At 43.5% G+C, this 19253-nt stretch overlaps 1 protein-coding gene and 1 long non-coding RNA gene across 4 annotated transcripts in view; one reads left to right on the plus strand and one right to left on the minus strand.

The window, feature by feature from the left end:
* Positions 1–19253, plus strand: part of MEGF11 (multiple EGF like domains 11) — a 1813102-nt gene that overhangs the window by 837044 nt on the left and 956805 nt on the right. The window lies entirely within an intron of this gene.
* The window catches only part of LOC146860704 (uncharacterized), a 263183-nt gene that overhangs the window by 3516 nt on the left and 240414 nt on the right, over positions 1–19253 (minus strand). The gene's annotated exons all lie outside the window — the stretch shown is intronic.

Here is a 19253-nt window from a genome sequence, read left to right on the forward strand (position 1 = left end):
CTTATGTGGCTCAGTGTCACTGTGGTTCTCTTCCATACAATATTCTGTTGGCATACAACATATCTGTGACATAACGCTTCTACCATCAATCTCAACTTTGGACTAAACCAGATTGGGCAAAACAATCTGACCATGGCATCCCACCCTACATGAGTCGGACCATGGTAATGTCGAGCCATTCGTGGCAACATGCTATTTGGCAACACAGGTCTGCCATCTCCTGAAACCCATATTTCATCCTCATCTCTTTTAACACAACCTGCTCTGCTGTTCTGCTTCTGACACCTCTTCCTGTAACCTCTTAACGTCCTCCCAAGTATCAACTGCTGTGAGCAAAAGGTTGTAATTGGTCTTGTCTTTTCCTTCATTTATATACTTTCCATTACATATAAAAGCATTGTAGGCACAGTACCTTGCAACTTCATCAGCATATCTTTTGCAGACTGTCATATAGTAATTTCCCTTGCAATGTGCAGAACATTTTACGACTGCAACTTGCGCATGCAATTGCAAGGCCTCTAACAGTTTTCTCACCTGCTCACCATTCCGTATGGGGGATCCTGATGATGTCATAAATCCCCTCTTGGACCATAACTGTCTAAAGTAATGGACCACACCAAAGCCTTTCTGACTATATGTAAATAGAGTCACCTGTAATCGATCTGAAACATGGCATGCTTGAGTAACAGCAATCAATTCAGCCTCTTGTGCAGGGACTACTCTTTGAAGACATCAGCTTCCACTACTCCTGAAATGGTACAAACTGCATAGGCAGCTCTCTTATCTTCTATGTGATCTCGTAAACACGAGCCATCCACAAACAGTACATAATCAGATTCAGGTAATGGTTCTTCTTGTATATCTGGTCTTGGCTTGGTACATAGTTCTGTGACATTGAGACAGTCATGCTCCACTTCACCATCATCATTGTCCTTATCAGGAAGTGGTAGCAAAGTGGCAGGATTCAAAACAGAACTTCTCTTTAGGGATACATTCTCATCTGCCAGTATGATTTGCTCATACCAGGTCAGGTGACCATTCGTAAAGTGTTGTGTCCTCATTTTAGTTAACAAAATCTCAACATAATTAGGAACATATAGGTCAAAGGATGACCCATTACTATACTTTTGCACCTTTCGATTCTGACCCCTGTCCTATCAAACTCACAGTACTTGAATCACAAACCACAAATTGATGATTATTCTCAAAACTCCCTATATTTACAGGGACATCTTCAGTAATGAGACTCTTCATTTGTTGACTAGCAACTCCAATAACTTGGATAGTTCTTCCCAAAGGGGTAGGTTTGGGACTTCCACTGATCTCACAGCAAACCAGGTAGCACCAGTATCAACCAAAAATGATACACCATAGCCATTTACCTCAGCATCTCTAAATGGGCCATTCTGGTCTACCTCCAAGACTGCACCATGCATGCAACCTTCCTCCCCTCCAAGGCATCGTCAGGGAGACTTATCGATGCCAAGATTTTCACTTGTTGCAAACATAGGAAATTGTTCATAAGGATTATTATTGTGGAAAACATTATGATTCAAATTTGGGACCTTGTTTGAAGAAAATCTGAGTAAATTTGCGGCTTGCTGTGGAATTGGAGGTTGAGGAACCTGCATCACTGGGGCTTGTGACACATTAAAATTCTGAGGTCTGGGTACATTTTGTTGCTGCATGGAATTACTGTTCTGAAGTGGTACAAACCTTAAATTTTGACCCTGATTTGTGGGAATACGATGACATTCTCGCATCCAGTGCCCCAGCTTATTGCAGTAGTGGCATGGATTAGACTTCTTCAATGTTGCTACATAAATTCCATTACTTGGGTCAATAGAGACACCCAACCTCTACCTTGTGACTGAAATCCCCCTCCACCCTGCATCATCAGAGCTCCCTGCTGATACACTCCCTGCATTGGAGGGGCATTCCCTACAAATGGTGGATTTTGAGTTCCTTTCTGAGCAGCCTTCATTTGTACCATCATCAATTTCTCCTTCAACTTTTTCTGCCTCATTTCAATATCATTGTTGCAGTATTTTGTACATCGCAAATTCTCATCAACCGACTTATTCTGCCAACAAATCAGATGCTGTTGAATCATCATACTAATCTCAGGCCTTAATCCATTCACTAACCTGGACTCATATCTTTAGGCCCAAATGTTTCCACTCCGCAATACTGTTTAATTGCCTGTAACAATCTCTCATAGTACGCATGAATAGTCTCTTTCGGTTGGTGGGTAGTCCTGTCAATCTTGACCCAGTCAATATCTTGGGGTGGCACCTTAGACTTCAACCACATCATCACCTGATCATACTTCCTCATCAATATAGCTGGAGGACCATTAGTCATAGGCTCTCTTGTCAGCTTTCTCTCAGGCCACTCTATGGCTATTTAATACGTCATCCACAAATTACTTGGGACCACAATGTCAAACAAGGTATTCCAATCAGTCCACAAAGCCTTCAAAATTTTCACAAACCGCTCAACTTGTTTGTACCACTCCACAGGCTTCTCTCTTAATGTTGGAAAATCATTTGTAAATGACACAAGATCACTCCTACTCCAAGGTACATATATATAACAGGCTCTAGGTACCTCCCGTAATGGAGGCGGCTCTCCAGTCATTTTCTTGAGTCGTTGTTTTTGACCATTTAACTTCCCATTTCTCAAATTGACTCCAAAATCGGATGCTGTGGATTAAATCCCGAATTTTCATCTTCAGCCCTGGTATTCTTATATCTTCTATGTCTTGATCACTAAAGGCAAGTCGGTGGGTCTTCAGCAAAACCTTTGTCCTCTCAAGATCTACCTCATGTTTCTGGGCTGATACAACTAATTTGTCATTTGTTTGTCTTGCCCTCCTAGTAACATCTTTACTCATGAACAAAAGTTGACTCTGCTGATACGTTTCTATTTTCTCTAATGCAAGATAACCACGTATCCTTTCATCCAATTCCAACTTCAATTTTCCCATATCCACCAAATTTACTTTCAAAGTGGACTGAAGAGTTCCCTGACTGACATCTGTACACCCACTCTCATTCGATGTAGAATTAAGGGCTTTAAAAAAGTCTTCCAATTCCTGGACATTGAGACCAGGAAGTACTTTGGAAGTTTTAGCCACTGTTTTCACTTCTGAGGTATTGCTATGCATATTTAAAGGAGGTTCCCAGGTAAGTGAACCCAGATCTGGTATAACCCCGGGAATGGCCTTTAAGGTCCAAATCCAGTTTGATGCATAGATGATTTTGCACTTACACTGCAAGGAGAACTTGTATTAATCGGAACTTAAAGAAACAAATTCCCCCACTCTTTGACTCATGGGTGTATTTTCTGATACTTGTTGTTGAGCAGGAACAGTTGAGTTTTGAATCCTGTTTCCCCAGGAACCAAGTTGATATATAGAAACCACTGGTCCAGTGGTGCCGGGAAATGTAAGTGCATCTGGGACTGCACAGCCATTGGAGGTCCCAGGAATGCAAGTCACTGAATTGCCTCCTATCATGTGTTGATTCACTGTAATAGTCCCCATAATTCCCTGGTCCTTCTACACAGAACTCATACTTACTGGTGCAGTAGGCAATCCAGTATTCCCACTGGATGTCTCACTTCCACTTCCCTCTATTCGAATCTCATGATACGGAAATGGTTGCTCAGACATTAATAAATCTAAAAGACTATCACTATTATCACTGTGCAGCAGCGGTCCGTGGAGGGAGTTCCGTGGGGCGGAAAGGCGGGGCGGGGGAGGGGCAGGGTGGGGGGTACTAAACACCGGAACATGGATAATTGGAGGTAAGTAAACAATTAAATAAATAAAACGAATTTCGGAGCGCGCCCTGCACCACAAAATGCGGTGCAACGCGCGCTACGAAATTCGTTTTATTTATTTAATTGTTTACTTACCTCCAATTATCCATGTTCCGGTGTTTAGTACCCCCACCCTGCCCCTCCCCCGCCCCGCCTTTCCGTCCCACGGAACTCCCTCCACGGACCGCTGCTGTCACTGTGACTGTTTTCATCCTTCTCTCCGGACTTACTCTTTTTGGTCCCTCTTCCACTTCTACGTTTCGCAATAATAGGTATAATTTTGCTCCCTCTATCGTGTCAGTTCTCCACCTTTTCTGCTATGCATCCCAACTCGCTTCTGCATAAGTACACACTACCTTTTTCATTTTCCCTGACATCTCTACTTTTCTCTGGCCTGAGCCGCACACTTCCAAGTATTAAGCGCTTCGAATTGTGTGGGTCTGGGTTGTGGTTTCATCAGATATAGAATTTTCCTAAATTTTTCACTAATTAAATGTACCATAACATGGAAATGCCAGTGCACCTTTTTTCTCAGTGAGCTTGTGCCATTGTTCTAGCCAAATACGTGTGTAACCCAACATTTATCCCCATGTAATGACCTCAGAGTGTCTTCGAGCTGGGCTTCTCCCCTCCCCCCTCTAAAAGGGTATCTGAACATCTCCTCTAAACACATCTCATACAACTTTAAAACATTTCATTTTCAATTAAAATGTGTTCTTTTCAACACAAAAATCAATATTATGCTTAAAATCTTATTCCAAATCATCAACCAATACCAGCGTACCACCTCGTGATGCAGACAGCCAATAACAGCGCTGCTTCACACCAGCCAACCTATCCCAATATGTCATGCTGTGACGACAATCTCACTCCTTGGAACAGCTCACACCCTTTGCAATCTTCATGCACTCTCTTTTTGACAACACGCTGGCAACTAAATACAATGCAATAACACATATTAATTGTCTGCTTTCCTAAAGAGTCAACAGAAATCAATCATACAAAGGTAACACAAACACACATTCAAATGAGACCTCGACCTGCGTGGAATGACTCTAACCAGTGAAGCCTTCCTAAGTGCAAAAGGTTAGCCACACTAATCGTACCTCACTTTCTCACAAAAGATAAAGGTCCCTATCTTGATTGGGCTGATGACGACATCCCACGACAAACCCCACAAAACCTCAGCAGACAATACAATACAGTGTTTTCTACACTTTTCAATATCATCCTGGAATCTTAATCCACATTAGACCCGAGAACAACTTCTCCCCAAAATGTGCTGCACTCACACATTCATCACGCACTCTCCGTGAGACACCACACAATTGCCACAAACACCGCAAGCTGAGCATAAGCTGTTTACACACAACCCTATTGATAGTCACTCCTCTGCTATTACAACTCGCTCTCGAACCACTGTTACATCACTGACACCGATTCTCCAAATCGAAACGTGGACACCAGGGACTGCGATTGGTTCTAGACTAATCTAAACTAACAGTTTTTTAAGTCCTCTACTTCAGGTACTAACCATCCTCAATATGCTACCAGTTGAGAACACTCTAGGCTGTTTCAATTTATCTCTGGTCAATGACCTTGATAGCAGCCTGAGAGGAAGAGGGGTTATCAACAATTTAAATCTTAAGATACAGTCTGATCATTAGGACCACACAATAAATGTTTGAGTAAATAACTCGACATTAAAAGGTTTATTACAAACTCAAAGCCAGACTAATATAAATCATTCTCAAAAACATAGTATAAAAGTATAAAATAACCAAAGGGAAACCAAAGCATCCTACAATAGTGGTCCTCAACAGCAGAGAACATAATAAGGATCTTAGTAGTAGCGGTGCCAAAAATAAGGAAAATAATTTGATATCTTGTTGAATGGTTTTGGTTCTTCTCCCCATACATGGAAAAGATTTGCAGCATCTACTAAACCTTACACTAACCTAAGGATAACCTTAGGATGGGGAAGCCCTTTTGAATCAAGGTAGCAAGAAAGGTGTCAGCATCAGAACCTCTGTAGAAGTTCTATAAGTAAAGATTATGTATAACTTGAAGCCATTCAATCAGAGATGTCAAGAGAGATCTGTACCTCTCCAAGTCTAAAGTGAATCTGAAGAAACACAAGGTGGGTTCACTGATTAAAATGCACTAAGAACATTCAAGAAAGCATGACCTTATCCACATCATAATATGTTTTCCAGTTCCCAGAAAAGAACTTGGCCCGTTGAACACTACTCCCAAATTCCAATCTCTGGTTCCAAAGTGTCCTTGGTTCCTCCCTTTGTCTGATAGCACCAACTGGTAACAGCCCACTTTGTTCTTCATTAAAATCATTTGACCTTGCCATCTCTATCTCTAAAATACAACATGCTTTCCACTAACTAATGAATGCCTATGATCTGCACCTAAAGAGAAGATAAACATGCAGAAAACAACTTTCTCATTAAGGTTTAAATGTCCTGACTGCAAACTTAAGGACCACAATCATGCTAACTTAACATATCTCTTTAAGAACATATTAGCTCTACAACCTACATATAATCCAATAAATTAAATCTTTAATAATGAATCAAGTTATATCATGTGGCACTCTTGTATATGGTACAATAACTAATACATGTAATTTTAAGCAAAAGTGACAACTGGTCACAATTTCTTCAAAAAACACACATAATTCATTCTCAGTAATCCCTGGCGAATGCACTGCATTAAATGCATTTTAGCGCACTACATTACAAACTAAGCCTATATAAAACCAATATCAGCAATCCATATGTTTCTGAAAAGGAAGAACTTTAATATGCACACACATATATATCACAACACGCAACAGATGTACTTTCTATACCTTTAATACATCATATCTTATTATTATTCTGTCACACAAGCACACAAGGCCAAATGTAAATACATATATATGTAGCCTAGCCAAATGTAGAAGGATGGAGCAAAACTCATACTATTCCAGAGTCATTCTTGGTGTTCATTTACACTTCGATCGTGATCAAGTCATGTGTATTTTGTCTAGGAGCCCAGCCCTACTCTATGGTTCAGAGCAGTGGCGGCTCCTCCGCTACGGCGAGGAGCATTACCCCACTGCCTGACTCAGAGCCGGCAAATGTGATGAAAACGATGTTCTTACTTTTATTTTGCATTTGCCGGTTCCTAGCTGGTGGTGTTGGGAGGGGCAGGACCTAGGCATGGGAGGGGGAGGAGGAGTGCTACATGCACTCCACTCGCTAAGTGCGCATATGTGTTTTAGCCGGCCGTCTCAGGCCAACCAATACACACACGCGCACTTAGGTTTCTCCAGCCCAGCTGCATTGCGCAGCCGGGCTGGAGAAACCCCGCAGACTCCCTGGTCTGAGCAGGACGTCTTTCCTGCCTGTTCTGCAGCACGGGGATTGGATGGGAGTCTGGGTCCCAGGGGCTGCTAGGATCCAAGAAGAGGAGAGGGGGCGGACGCGAGGCATACCTGGAGTGGTGACCGGCGGCAAAACAAACTTATTTTTTTAATAATGTATTTCTAGCCCCCCCCCCCTCTTCTCTCTCCCGCGCAACCTCATCCGCCCCACCACCCTTTGTTTATAGCAGAACCCGCTGGTTATGAGGTCATTAATAAATTGTACTACCTTAATAAGACGCACAAACACACAACCTGTGCTGACAATTGTTTCACTTATTCATAGCATTCATGTCTAGTCTTCATCAGGACATATATAAACACATTTATATTATAACATTAATAACCTATTTTCTGAAACGTGATGGGTAAGTGACTCTAGAATGAGAATGGATGCAGACAATGCATACAATGAATAGTATTCAATTGTGAGAGAGATGATAAACCAACTAAGCAACAGTGAAGCCAGCATCCTCAGTGCAAACCCTACATTAAGTACCTGTTATGCTCATGGTCATCGTTTCAGTTGGTTGTGAATATAAAGAGACAATAAACTCAAGGACTTCCGGCCTCATGGGAATAACGACATCTGCAATGAATCCAACTAAATGCAGTTGTGCGATAAGTAAGTTGCAGCGGATCGTAATGTAGTTGCATGTATAGAGTGCTTCATACCCTGGACGAGGCCCTGAAGTGTATTTACCATGACTGATGCCTTTAAATATTAGCAGGCCTTTTGCATACATTTCTTGCAGCATTTTTGCTCCAGTCCAACCAGCCTGCCGGAGTCATTGGCTTGCAATAAATGATTCAGACATTCCCATAGGCCTGTATGTGTCTGTCGGTGTTAGGCCGGCCCCTTGGCGCTCATGACGTGGAGGGCCCTGCCAAGTTGTGAAGTCTGATGCTGCAAGATCCGCCCGGGACAGCTTCGCCATGCAACGATCCCCTTGGCAAATGCAATTAGGGCATTGATCGGAGAGAAGCTTATTTAATTTTCAAGAAAATTTTACACATCCTTTTTTCTGCTTACTCGTTACATCTGGCCGCGGGAAGGTACATAAATAATTTCTTGGCCCTGTGGATACATTATTTTGGAACTGTTTCACATCAGAACACTTAAGGTACTTGGGAAGCTAATGTACCGCATATATTCCCTCCCACACTTGTATCACAATTTCATGGTGAGTGTGTTTATCGCATTACCCTTCATAAAAATTCTGCACCCATCTGAAAAAAACTCAGATGAACCTGGTGGCTCTGGCCAGTGTCTAGAAGAGAAGGACGGGCGGTCACAATTCGTTTTTAAGCCGCAGCAGCACTTTTAGATCATTGTTTCCCCCAAATCACCCAACTCTACAGCATGGAAATCAGATCGTCGCAAAATTCTGACATAGTTAAAAGGTGAGGGCCATCTTGAATTTGGTCTGCCATTGGGAACCAACATAACAAGCATTGGCAAGGTCAACAGATTTCAACATTGGGACCTATTGGCTTTGCCAGTGGTTTTAACAATATGCTACTGTATATACATTGCGTATTTTACATAAGTAAACTCTGTGTGCTTGAATGCAATTTTGCTTTGCAATTAGAATTGACTTTACTAAGTATTGCAAAGCCAAGAGGCCTCTGATGTAAAAGGCTTGGCTATTCAGTTTTCCAATGCTTCTTCGATACATGTGAACTAAGTTGCATTTAGGTGTCCGGCGGAGATTTGGTTGCGGTCGCGTGTTCATAATAAAACATGATTGAGAGCTCTAGAGCTGAGACTGAAGGCAGTGTGAGTCAGTGTGTCATTGTTTAAATCACATGCTCCTCCAATGCTTGGCCTCTCTTCAGTGCGTACATAGTGATGGTCACATATGTACAATTTATTATTACCAATTATAATTATTTACAACAAAATAATTGTTGTTTCTCTTTTACTATCAAAGTGCTAAAAAGCACTTATAAAGCCAATATGGCTGTCTTGTTTTAGGTGTATGTTTGTTGAGTGAGAGATCGAGATGCAGCGGCTGATAACTCACAAAAAGGTACCTGAATACCGGTCAGGAAGCATGCTGTGTAAAGCACGAGATATGTACTTCACATGTTTTAAGCCACGCCCTTAATGACTTAGGCCACTCATATTTCACTTAAAGCACCTGTGTCCAAAACAGTATTCTGCCTATAGATGGCGGAAAGCAAGGAGTCCATGGAGTCACATCTAAAACCTGGAGAGCAGAAAGGAGGAGCAAACACTCTGCTGCTCTGTGGCACTCTCTCTGCCGCATCTTTGAGAGGGCAGGAACACAGCTAGTGTTACATGTCAGAAGCGGGAGGTTTGCACTTCAGTGAAAGAAAACAGAGGCTGTGACATCCTTCACTGTGACACCTCAGACCATGATTGTAGGTCCAGGGGCACTTGGTGCCACCCTGCCCTTTAGAAGTGGAGCTGAAGGATTTATTCTCCAGTGAAGTTGAATTAAAAGTCGCAGCAGTCACTTGCTCCCTGTCGAATCAGCAGTCACTTGCTCCCTGTCCAATCATATCCAAAGACCCTCACCTTCTCTCAAAGGCAGAAACACAGGCGAGAGAGGGCAGCGCCTACCGTAAGTAGAGGGAGGGTGGAATCATGGAGGACGGGGTGGGAGAAGCAACAGGAGAGCAGAGGGAAGCAACAAGGAGGGGGGCAGAAGCAACGCAGAGGGTGCAGGTGAGGGGAATCAGCACTGAGGGAATGGTGAAGAAAGCAACCTAATGAAAAGAGAGAGCAACGTGGAGCGGGGAAGTAAAGGTGTGAGAGAGCAAAGGGAGTGGGTTCAGGAGAAGCCCACAAGCAGGAGAGAGCTCAACTGAAGCAGCAAAGCACACTAGGAAGACAGCTGGAAAACACATGCACTTTTGTAGAGCGCTTAAAAAGAAAAAATGTAGAGCCTACAAAATGAGCAGTAGAAGGATGCAAGTGATGTGTCCACGCTCCAGGCAAACAGAAGAAAAGGAGGAAAGCCCACTCAAGCTAACAAATAAGAAGCAAGCAAATGAGAGTGACGATATAGCAAATCAGTGGTAAGCAATGCGCAGACCCTAAACCCATTGTAAGGTAATATTACGTTTCATAATAGACAGCGAGTGTGTTGTCTAGTAGAAGAGACCTAAAAACGTAGATTTAGGATTCATCCAAAAATGGCTGACTTTCTAACTCCATATGTCCAGAATGGCCTTAAGAAGCTAGTTATGGGTCTATTTTCTCTGTCTAACTACATGAGCTGTGCAACACTTTCCAAATTAAGGGGCGACCTGGTACTAGGCCAGACTGCCCATTTATTCCAGTGGGAATGTTCCCGGTGGGCTAGAGCCACGGGGGGCTGGTTTATGAAGGCAGTGGGCCACTGCTAGCGCCTCTGCAGCCTGCTCCAACACCCTCAGATTCATTATAGCAGACACAGTAGGTCCTTTAGGAGAGACAGAAGAAAGTGAGAGTGAGAGAGAGAGAATAAGTATAAGAGGAGAGAGAGATGAGAGACGATGGTGCAGGCTGGCCTGAACATTTATTTTTGCCAGGGTTGTGTTTGGTTCCTAGTTCGTGCCTGGTGCTTGCCATCGCAAAGATTTCATAAATGCTGTAATGCCTTATTTTATTACGGGACATGGCAAGATTCATGGTCTAGGTGCAGCGACAAGCAACCCTTTTTCGTGAAAGCTGACATGTATTAAAGGGCTGCTGCTAAAGGTATTTTTGCCCATAGTAGCGTGGCTGTGGGAAGTTGTGGAAGAAAGTGTATGTAAGGGTGCTAAGATAGGGATGAGGAGTGGTAAAGTAAAGAAAGTCTAAAACGGGCACTGCTCTACTGTGTTAATATTCCACCAGTGCCTACTGGAGAGCTGAGACGAGGGTGGGCAAAGCGAGCATCGTATAAGACAAATTTTGTAACTCAACTTTCTATTTCTGTAATCACCATACTTGAAGTACCTCAAATGAAGGAACATTTACACCTTTGAGCAACTCCCTTCTCAAATTAAATGAAAGTAGCATTGGGCTGTCAGAGGGCAAAAAGACACCAGAAGAAGATCAAGTTCTTCTTGATCTGTTTCAAATGTGCCCAATGTGTGCATCTCTCTGCTGGAGGAGTTTTTAAACTATTGTGTAATAGGGTGGCGGGGGAGGGTTCCTAGCCTCAGTTATTACCTCTGGTGAACGCAGGTCTGCTAACCTGTAATCACAGCGTTCCACTGCCAGCTCCGCTGTCTCCTGAATCTTTGGTGGACAGGCTGATAGCACTCAAAACTGATAAACCAGTCACCATATCGCCATTTAGCACAATTTCCCTTAAAAATGCTGCACATCTATTTTTAAAATGTCATTGTCCTTGTCTGCTAGGGAGTCGCAGTATTCAAATATTACTACAACTGGTGTAGCTCTCTAGGGATTCAAATTGAGACTTCGAGATTGATATAAATTTGAATGCACAGTTTTCGGCAAGATCTCTGGATTGTTGAATGTGTTTTGACTGCCATGCCTTAAGGATGTAATCATTTCACGTTTCTTTCAACAGAGGACGTTAACGATTTCTTGTCCTCCATGGAGGCTGCAAGGGAAGCCATCCTTGCCTCAATACAGCCGGTCATGGTCTGTAAATCTTCCAATGCAGTCATAATTATCGCGTCTTTCCTGCCTGGGTACCCGCCAAAGACCAAGCCACACACAGATCTTAGGATTACACGTCTTTATTCTGCTGTTTGTAATTGCAAACTTCAAATTCTAAAACAAGCTTTCATTGCATTGCACTCGGACACCTATGTCTCAGCTCTACGGAGTCCGTTAGGAGCCAAAACGGATTAACTCACAAAATATCGCAAGGCACTACATCTCCCCTCTGTTAAAAAAAGAATAATATATTTTACAAATCAACAAATATATGTATTTGGCACTGGGTTTTCAGGTTAGTCTTTCTTTCACCATTTTGATCAGAAGACTGATGAATCAAATGCAGAACGTGAGAAGAGTCTCGGGTCATAGATTTCCCAGGACGCTGGGCAGTCACCATATGTCCCTTGGTGGACACAACATGGAAAGGTGCGGCATCATTTGGAGCATCAGATTTTCTCTTTGCAGTTGCCGATCGATCACTAGATCTCCTGTCTTAAACCCAATGTTGTTTGCATGTTGTCTCTTATTGGCATAAGCGTTCATCTTTTCCTTGTTCACCAAGTCTTTCATTCGAGTTGTATTCTCACCTCCTTCTCGTTTGTTGGTCCATTAAGGTAACTTGGTTGTCATTGCTCTCCTGAATGTTAAAGTCACAGGACTTTCGCCTGTGGGTGAGTGAGGTGCTGAATGAGAGGCTCGTCGGCTGGAATCCTACACAGTTTGCAAATTAAGCCTCTCAAGAGTTGCATGCTGTGCTGCTTTCTTTATCGTACTCATGAAATGCTCAACAAGTCAGCGGCCCTGTGGCCACAATGGCGTCCTCTTCTGATGCTTTACGTTCAGATGCTCCCGAAAATTGTTAAATTCTCAATTGTTGAACAGCAGGCCAGTATCAGGCTTCAAAATGGGTGGAGGGCCTCATGTTGCATATAATGTCGTCAAGTCTCTCAATGACTCGCTCGTGAGTTGTGGAAGAGAGATCTTGTATTAATGGAAATCGAGAGTACTCATCCATAATTACCATCAACTGATTTCCATTGTTGAGTGGACCAAAGAAATCAATGGCTTTTCTCTCCCGTGCATTCCTAGAGAGTTCTGAAATGGTAAGAGTATGTTGGGTAATTTTAGAGAGGCACATTCACAGATGACAGGCCTTGAGTTCCTTTTCAACCCTCTCATCTAAATATGAAAACCAAACTCGATCTTGGAGATCTCTCTTGGTGACAACAATACCACAATGTCTTCTGTGAGCCCCTTCAATTATTTTCCATCTTAAACTCACCGGAATTAGGATTCTCAACCCTTGCAGTATAACACCTTCCTGAGTTATATGTAGTTCATCTGTAACGTTTTTGTACTTTTGGTATTCACCATCACTGGTGAGAGGGCATGCATGTCGGTTCGATGACTGATGTGTAATTATATCTTTCAACTTCAGCATGCCGCTATTATGGCTTGTGGCAGTGATGGTTTGGGCTAACGATATGGCAGCTGTCAGTTACAATGAAAATAATGTAGGCTTCAGCCATCTTTGATGGAGTACCTTGACCTGGTATAGGCTCTCTGGAAAACTAGTCAGCAGGGTTTTGACCCTTCCCTTGATGATGTGTACAATGGTGTAATCCTACTCTTGTAATCAAAGTCTCCACGGTTCAATGCAAGGAGGCCTCTTGGTTTTTGGATTGCCAAAGATAGTCCAAAAAGCTTGATGATCAGTTACCAGTGTGAAAGACTTTCCACACAGAAATACATAGAAATGTTCACAAGCACATACCACGGCCAAACTTTCTTTCGTGGGTTGAGAATAAACACGTTCTTTTTTGGACAAAGTACTACTGGCATATGCCACAATATGCCTACGAGCATGGGGGTGTCCGCTGTGCTGTGCCAGGATAGCGCCTAACCCAACGGGGCTAGCATCAACAACAACAGCCACTGTATGAAGCTTTGGATTGAAATAGGCCATTTCAGTAGCAGTTTCAATGAATTGTTTGATTTTCTTGAACATTTTCTTCGTTAACTCTTGTAAGGGAGCACGTATGGTATCAAGGTCTCGTATGTATCTTGAACAGTAACTGGCCATGCAAAGAAATTAACATATCATAAAAACATCTTGTGGGGATCAGCATTTGACAGTGCTTTAGCAGAATAAGGTGTCATATCCCCATCAGAAATGATATTGCCAAAGAATTTTAACTTTGCCTTGTGGAACTCACACTTGTCTGCATTCAAAGTCAGGCCTACATAAGTCAGGAAGCGACATAGTTGGGTGAGAGCTTTATCATGCTCCTTCCGTGTAGCTCCGAAAATCAGTATGTCATATAATTGAATGCATTCACAACTGGCTGTATGAGAAGTTGAAGGATATCTTGAAAAAAGCTGTGCAGCCGATGACACACCAAAAAGGAATCTTCTATTCTCAAAACTGACAGACATGTGTAGAAATGTTTGTAATATACCTGCAATCTTCTTCAAGTTACAACTGATGATAACATTTATTTAATTCAAGGCGAGAGAAAACCATTGCACCATTTAATTGCGCAATCATGTCAACAATAGGTGGACCTGGATGTCATTATTGTTTAATTGTGAGAAAAGTTGGTGTGCAGTTTCTGATGTGGGAGGGAAGGGAAGGGGAGTGTTCAGGTCTCATTATGGATTGCCCTCACACACCCCGAAGGATGTCATGCTTCATCATTGGGCTGTGCACCTCGTCGGGCCAACGCTGCAGTGCCCGACGGGCACCCGCGAAGGGGTTCTTTGTTCAATTGCCTTGTTTGCTTGGCACACGTCAATGCATATGCGTCAGGGGCGGCTCTTCCCCTAGCGCGGAGGAGCGTCGCCCCACTACTTTCTCACAGTGCGAGAAGCGGAAACATAAAATGGTAAAACTACCTGCGAGAAAGCAGAAGGGTTTGGTTGGGGGTGGGCAAGTGGGCGGGTCTGCTCGAGGGTGGGGGAGGAGTGTCTTGCCCAATGCTGAGGGAGCTGACTGTTTGGTCGGCCGTCTGGGGCCAACTAAACCAGTCATGTGCCCTCTGCCTTTTCTCCAAAAAGAAAATGGCCTCTCATGGGCACCTGGATTGTCGTTGCCCCGACCAATCACAACGCTGCCATTGCAGCATTGTGATTGGCTAGGGGAGGGAAGGGAGGCTGCCTTCTTACTGCTTCTAACTTTTTTAAATTTATTTTTATTTTAAGTTAAACCCCACCGCACGCTACCCCCCGATCCCCTACCCGCGAGTCATGCGGCCGCAACTGATAGGTGTATTGCTCTTTCAGTGTCCTTTTTGGGCATTACCACTATGAGAGAAACCCATGGCGTCAAATCAGTTGAACGGTCCATAATTTCATGCTTAAGTAATGATTCAGGTTCTTTTTCAACAGCTTCTTGTAAATGAAAAGCAATTTGTATATGTCTCTGTCATTAATTTGTAATTTAATTTCATAGTCTTGAGCTTTCCCAAACCATGAAACAATGAAGGAAATTGACTTCCTATTTTGTGATGAGCATTCATATTGTAATTCACAGAAAACAGACCCATATCATCAGCGATACTGAAACTGAGCACACAGGCACTTGCTACTGTACCTTGAAGCACATGGATGGGTGCTTGCAACTTCGTTTTCTTGTGTTTCAATGTTGCTACAAATTAACCATGATTTTTTATGGGTGTTGATGCAGCCCAAGAATACACTTTTGTTTTCGATGGTGTAAGTCGAGGCAATGAAAACAATTTATAGTATTTCTCTTCACGCATTATGTTTATTAATGCGCCACTGTCGATGATGAAAGGTATCGAACAGTCATTTATTTTCAATGTAATTTTTGGACAGCGTTTGTATAACTTTGGTGCGTTGGCATGTCGACTTTTCTTTGACTGACATTTTTTCTCACATGTAGGCAGTCCGACGTGCACATTTCTCTGAGGTAAAAATTGACATGGCACAGCCCATTCCTCACTTTCACTTGAGATTGAGGCAGACAAACTGTTTGCCAAGGATTTAGATGTCAATCAACTTCATTCAGTGTCAATTTGCCTCAATTGATGTCTCCGCTTGGTCTTGTGGGGGTGCGTCAAACGTTGCCTCTGGAATGTTCTGGCAGTCCCTTTGTCTTCACTTTGCTTTTTCCTATGTTTTAAAAAACCATCACAAAATGGTTATCTTTCTTACAGCCTTTACAAATCTGTCCAATGGCGGACATTTACTTTCATGTGGAAACGAAAATGCACATCTAAAACATAGCTTCTTTTTACTTGTATCCTTTAGTCTTTTGCTTTGGCTTACATTTTATATTCATGACTGTAGGAAAGTGCCGCTTTGACATGGTTACCCCCCAGTTTCTGCTAAGTATCTGGGGCAACTTTTACTGAGTGTGCTGGGTTCCTGCTAACCAGGACCCCAGCACCAGTGTTCTTTCCCTAAACTGCACCCCTTTAGAATCCCTTGTAAGTTCCTAGTAAGTGGTACCCCTGGTACCTAGGGCATTGAACCTAAAGAGGGTTCCTAAGGCTGAGTCATGAATTGTGTCACCCTTAGAGACCCCTCACCAAGCTCATGCAAACTGACAATGCAGCCTGCATGTCTGGGTGCAGAGCAAACCGATGAGTTGACATGGCACACATCCCTGTGTGCCATGCCCGCAAAACACTGCATGTGATATAGGGAAGTCACCTCTATGGCAGGCTGTACAGCCTGAAGGCATGGTGCACGATACCCATGTGTGGACATATCTACCTTAGTGGATGTGTCTTCATGGTATCTAAGTTCACCCTTAGAAATCATGAGTGCTTAGGGAAAACATTACAAGTACATGGGCTGGATACTCATGATTACGAGTTCCCCAGCAACATGATGGCTTCACTGTAACCCAAAGTGTTTGGTACCAAACACCTCATCTTAATAAACCTGATGTCAGTGCTGTATTTATTAATAAATGCGGGCAGAGGGCACCTAGGAGGTGCCTCCTGAAAACCTACCAACTACTAGTGTGTTGACTGATTTTTCTCAACCAGCCAGCCACCATAGACAGGTTTCTGACCTCCCATGATGAGTGCCTTTGCTCTCGGAGGAGAGGACAAAGCCTGCTCTGGGCAGAGGTGTTCACACCTCCTCAAGCAGGATGGGCATTCCAGGGCAGGAAGCTTCAAAGGTCCTGCCGACTTTGTTATGCAAACCCAGGCCTCTCCAGATAGTGGAGATGCCCCCCCCCCGTTCTGACCCCACGTTTTGGCGGCAAGACAGATGGGGAAATTAGTAAGATTAGGAGTTGTGCCCTTATTCAGCCAGCACCCCCTTCACCCCCCTAGGATGGGCCAGTTGATGTGGACCCTACTTTTCTTATTCCTCCATTTGGTCTTGGAAGAAAGTAGCCTTCTAGGGTCAGAGTTAAGCCCACAGGAAGTGATCATACAGAGGGTGTAGACACCCTAAGATAGGTAGCCCATTGGCTACTAACTGTCACTCCTTGTAAGTGCCCCTTAGTATTAGGTTGCACCCCTGAACCCAATAACTCAGATTTGATGGATAAACAGAAGCAGGACAAAGAAGTGTCATCACTGCCTGACGAGAACTGCAGCAGAACTTTGGCCTTTGGCACGAAACCCTGCCATCCTCAGCCCGCTCTCGACAATCATGACAGAGTGACTCGTCCTGTGAGCTGGAGAACTACCAAAGCATTGGGTAGGCTGCCAGCACTTCGACAAACACCAAAAGTCTCCCTTGGAGTAGGGGAGCTACTCCCCTGCAGTCCGTAGGCACCGACAAGCAGAGTCCGGTAAACCACCTTGCAGCTCCCTGGCCCGATCGATGTCGCAGATGACCAGGAAAAGGTAATCGCGCTCGAGAAGGCCAGATCTGTCTCCCTACCAGTGTGAAGACACCATGACCTACCAGCGCCGTGCCTTACCAACCCCATGGGTACCAGGCGCCCTGCATCAAACACCAACAGCGAGATTCAAGTCCAGATTTTCCCTCCACCAGGACCAAGCAGCGATTGAGGGACATCAGCATCACTGAGTCCCACTTTGAGAGTGGCCAGCTGCTTTGATTTTGCACCTGCAAGCTGTTTGTCCCTGACCGCAAGGTGCATCATTGCGCACCAGCCCAGTTGACCTAACCATTCTGCACCCGAGACCCCCTGCTTGGGTCCCAACGAACTGTCTGTGCCCCTGTGCTCCAAGACCCCTTGCAACCTGAGCCCCAGTTTGGGGGCCCTCTGACTTGCCCACAAGTCCTCCTTTGTAGCCTCTTTTCAGGTGACCCCTGTTATCCATAGCGTACCAGCTACCAGCCTCACCAGCACCCTGCTCCAAGTAGAACCTTGACTGTTCCCGAAGAACTGCTGGCAGTACTTTGAACCTTGACCCACTAGTATTCCAATCCCAGAGGTGAATCCCTGAAACTGACTGTACCTATCGTTATGCACTTATGACTTTTCCTCCTGAAGAATTGCATTGTGCATAAGAGCGCACAGGTTTGAACGTTTTACTTACCTGTGCATATTTCTGTCGAAAACTGTACTTACCTTTGAACAAAGTTCTTGAGTTTTCAATTTTTCTAAAAAAAGTGTTATTTTTCTAATTTGGCCTCGGATTTATTCTTTGAGTTTGTGCCCCGTTTATTGCCTGTGTGAGTAGAACAAATGCTTGGCACTATAACCTTTGATAAGCCTAACTGCTCGCCCACACTACCACAAAAGCGAGCATTAGAATTATCTACTTTAGCCTCTGTAAAACCAATTGGGGACCCACTTGACTCTCTGCACATTGTACTTCGTTTTAGTACACTACTCTATATAGTGCCAGCTTCCTACAATGACCGATTCAATCTGTACACCTCCTGCCTCCATGTCAGCAGCTATTCTTTTAGCACGCTCCTCAGCTCTGGCAGCCATCAACACTCACTTCAGACAAAGAGTTTCTCTTAGCATTCATCGGCTGAATGAGTCTGACAAGCATCCATCAATAACTCTAAGTCACATAGCTTCCTCACTATTAAATTCATTGAACTTACAATGTTTGAGCGTGTCAAGACTCTCCCCAAATTCATCAATGGTTTCAATAACTTTTTGGTGTTCTTGACTTGAAAATGTATCTTTCATTATCAACATTTAGTACTGGATTGAATTTGAGATTGACAATATGTAATTTCTTTGTCAGTTTGCGGCATTTTCTTTCACACTGTCACCAGCAAGATTTTTTAGATACTTGATAATGTTTTTGTTATCAGTCTCTTCAAGTGCATCAATGAAATCATCAAATGTCTCTACCAAGCAGACCATCTATTGCCACTATATAGTTTTTGGGCAGTGTTGAAAGGTGGTGGTGGTGGTTTCAGAAATGCTCCAGCGTTGTAGACCAGTGTGGAACTTACTGA

Source organism: Triturus cristatus, chromosome 3_1, assembly GCF_964204655.1.
Source record: "Triturus cristatus chromosome 3_1, aTriCri1.1, whole genome shotgun sequence".
NCBI lineage: Eukaryota > Metazoa > Chordata > Amphibia > Caudata > Salamandridae > Triturus > Triturus cristatus.